Source organism: Octodon degus, unplaced genomic scaffold (genome assembly GCF_000260255.1).
Source record: "Octodon degus isolate 3935 unplaced genomic scaffold, OctDeg1.0 scaffold00031, whole genome shotgun sequence".
In the NCBI taxonomy this organism is placed as follows: domain Eukaryota; kingdom Metazoa; phylum Chordata; class Mammalia; order Rodentia; family Octodontidae; genus Octodon; species Octodon degus.
This window is the reverse complement of record NW_004524607.1, coordinates 7238267-7242557: the sequence shown is the minus strand read 5'-3', so window position 1 is coordinate 7242557 and position 4291 is coordinate 7238267.

The window sequence follows — 4291 nt, the reverse complement described above, 5'->3', positions numbered from 1 at the left end:
TCATTTACACTTAAAAAATGCGATGAGGTGGGATTCCCTCCTTTTTAAAAATGTTTCTAGAGCTACTAAAAAACTTGCATTTACAAAATACTTGATAAAAATATTCCTCTGGATTGTACAAGAAGGGAGACAAGCAGCACTGATAAGACATGGTGTGTGATTAATCAGACTTGGCTTCTTTCTCTTCTGCTTCATCAGAAGCTGCACTCTCCTCATTTTTAGTTTCTCCATTTTCCGCAGGTAAATCGTCCTTGGTTTCTTGATTAGCCACTTCAGCCTGTTTTCCCTTGGCTCCCCTTTTCCCTTTTGCTTGCACTTTATTGTCCGAAGATTTATCCTTTCCGGCTGCCTTTTTTGGCTTCGTTTCCACTTTAGCTGGAATAGGTTTAGATCGACAATCTCGCCGATCTCCTCTTGGTCTCCTCCTTCGCTGCCCCTTCGGCCAAGCTGACCTTCCTCTTGGGCATCTTGGCTGGGCGCGGGGCGCGTGCGGAGGCTGCGGGTCGAGGCGCAAGGGAGCCTCGCGGAGATACTCAGCTCTACCGCTGCCATTCCTCCCGCCGCCAGAGCTGCTTGAAGCTTGTATTTCCATACTAAAGAATTCAAGGCCACAATGGGATTTGGGATCTTGGTTTGCTTGGCACCATGGCTGTCCTGCACCTGGTAAGGAGGGATCCACCCTCCAGGCCTCCCTTGTCTCATTTCTAGTAAGGGAGGCCACATCCTTAGCTGATGAGTCTCAGAGTACAGGAGGAGGCACCAGGAGGTGCTGCAGATGACTTGGATGTGCCAGCCCTGTCCCAGGAGAGACTGAGAGACCAACAAGAGGAGCGCTCACCTCAGTCTACTTCAGGGGAGGAAATGGGGCCTGGACATGGAGCTGGGATGGTGGATGCCAGGATGGGGTGATGACATTTCACCACAGCATCCTCTGGATGTCATTTTCTACACCAGGACATTAAGAGTGCCTTGTTATTGTTACTCTCTGAACATATCAATAGGAAGATATTTTACTGAATATCTTCAGTTACTCCACTCATAGTATACGCCCTTTTTTAAATGAAGAAAATAAGTGAATGCCAGGTGAAGTAATAAGTCCATAGTCATGCTACTGGCATGGGAAGGCTGGATGTGGATGTGGAACAAAGACTAGGTCAGTGAAGACTGTGAAGTGAGGAAATGGAAAATCAAAGTACGTGTCATTCAGTTGTGTCCCAAATTTTCCAATCAAGGAAATTATGGGGCCACAGAGGAAAATGATTGATGATGTAGAGTGTGCCTAAGGAGAGTCACATGGAGAGAAAACATTCTCTCAGGATTTCACAGAGAGCACATTGGCCAAGCAATGGCCATGAGTCATCCACATGGCTGACACTGACAAAGGATCTACAAACTGCTGTACAGGATTTCAGTGTAAATACTGAGGGGATTTGACGGACCTTGTCAGATACAAAAGTTACATTTCTTATAAAATAGGTCTTCCTTTATCTTAATCTTAACCATCCAGCAGAACTATATAAAAATGAGGTATAAAAAGTAAAGACAGGGATGGTGAGATGGCTTAGTGGTCTAAGGCACCTTCTTAGAACAAGCTTAGCAAAGCATAGGGACCACGGTTCAATCCCCCAGCACCATATGCATGCCAGCCCAGCCCCCTGGTGGAATGAGCTGGCCACACACACACACACACACACACACACATAAATAATTAAAATTTTTAAAAAGAAAAGACATATTAATATGCTGAGCTGTGAAATGCTCAAGTCAACAACTTCTGACATTGCCAGTCCTGCAGATAACCCACTACTATTATGGACTACTAGACTATATTGGAATATTTTGCTGAATTTACGCTCCTATAATATTTAAATGACAATAGAATACCCATCTCTGACAAAACTAAACAAAAAAGGGATACAAATGAAGGACAATTTTGTATCTATATATTCAAAATATTTAGTATAGATATAGAGCTACTTTTCTTAATTCGGTGAATAGAAAATTCATACTAATAGTGTTTGTGGACAGGAGAGGATGTCTGCATTTTTACTATGAATAACCAAAGCAAAGACAATGATATGCAATGTATTAATTATTGAAACTGTCCTACTAATCAGTTTTGAAACTGTCTCATCGCTATTTGTTTCTCAATAAAATCATTTATAAAAAAGTGAGAGTCACTCAGAAATGTCACTTGGGTCAGCAAATGACAGTCTATTTGCTCAAAAGCCAAGCAGGAAGCAATCCTGAGTATATAAAGTTTGTGAAGACTACCTCGCCAAAACACATTTAGAGCAAAAATCACTTTAAAGCCTTAAAAACAATTTGGAGAGGTTGTGTTCAATTCAACTTTATTTACTAAACTCAAGGCTGTTGACATAGACACAGTTGCTGAGGCTCTTTCTAATGCATTGAAGCCATCATTACCATCAAAGTCAGTGTAGGAAGTGCATTTTGTGTGGCCTCTGCAGTGGGGCTCTGCCATGAGTCTTTTGCAAACCCAAGAGCATAGTCTGAATAGAGCATGGATCAGAGAGATTGTGAGAAGGGTAGTCTCAACATTCTCTTTACTGTAGAAAGCATCCAGGCCCGCACGGTGGCTTTACCCTCTGCAGGTCCTCTTTCCTTTGCATCCCAGAACATCAGGTGAAAGGCGAAGTGCATTGAGACTCACCCAGGTGCTCAGGTCATTCTCACTGTGGCTACAGGGGTCAGGAATTGCCAGGGCCAGAGTGGGAGGCCTTGGGCAGGATTGCCTGGAGCTCCTCACTGGGTTTCCTCAGCACCTCTGTACTGCACAGCACAGCCATGCCCTGAGAGTAGAGAGGGGAGTGTGTGTTCCTCCAGCGATCTCGGAGTCTATAGAGAACCTGGCCAGGAAGCTGCCATGTGTACATGGAGAGAGGGCTAAGCTGAGGAAACTCTCTGAGGCAAAAATTTTTCCTCATTAATTGCCACCTTGTTTGAAAGTCAAGGTGAGAGAGGGATTTCGATATTTTGAATTTAAGATTTTTTTCTCACTATTCTTTGAGAGTTTTCAGCCACCCAACCACAAATCAGAGAATACAAACAAAATAAAAATCAATAATTTACTTCATATTTTGCTGATTGGTGAGTAATATTACCATTCTTTTCTCCACAGAGTCAGGGAAGGGTTAATTTTTTTCTTTTCATTTTTCATTTTTCTTTTATTTTTTGTTGAGTGTTTTCCTTTACTCTTTTACCCGTTCCCTACTTTTGTGATTCAGTCATATGTTTCTGATGCTGGTACTCAGCAGGGCTTTTGTTTTGTTTTCTTTTTGTTTGTGCATTAATAGGAATTGAACTCAGGATGTCATTCTTGTGCAGCAGGCACTTATTCTCTGAGCCATCTCCCCGGCTATGGAGTGTTTCTTTTCCTTGCATAGCTCTGCAGACAAAACTTCTGGGCTTGTACCTAAACTGGGGCTTCTGTTGTCCCACCTGTGAGCTCTGTTGCTTTTCTCTGAGCCCTGAGAGGCTATTGACAGAGCATGAGTAAACATGAGGGTTAGGAGCACTAAGGGCAGGACATGAAGAATGCATCACACTCTGCCAGCTTGTTTCTACATTCTTGTGTAGATCATGTATATATTCTCAAAAACTGCTGTTTCTGAGCTGATTGGAATGTCCTTCTCTGTAACTGAAAGTTTAGGTAACCAATAGGGATGTCACACATAGGTGGAAGACGTCATTGTGGCTCACAGTGAGGGAACATGAGGGTCAGGAGCACTAAGGGCAGGAAACAGATCTCAAGGAGGACTTCCAGGTGGGAGGAGAAAGATGCCCACTGGCTGATTCCATCCTGATATACACTGGCATTTCCTTTAGTCTATGACTCCTGGTCACTGAAATCCTGCTCCTATGATTCAGGACAGAATTACTGTTGTGTAGTGCATGCTTCAAAAAGGTGGTATTTATCTTCTCCGTGGGAGCAGGAACAACATGCAGCACTTCGCTTTCTCCTCCAGTCCTTTAGATTTCAGCCTCAGGAGCCAGATGGCCTGGTCCCCACCTCCTTTGTCATCAGTGGATTATGACTTGGACAAGTGTCTGAAACAATTAGTATCATATTTTTCTTGTGGCAACACTACTAAATATCTGTTGGATTGCTATGAGGCACGGAAGATTTATCTTATGAACGACTTGACGGTGCTGATGAAGGTCTCCCTCACACAAGACTACTGCTGTGGTTCTCTTGGGCTATTGTTTCTGTCATAAACTACATCCAAAATTATCCTTTATCTGGTGGGCTCATTGGGCACCCTGACAC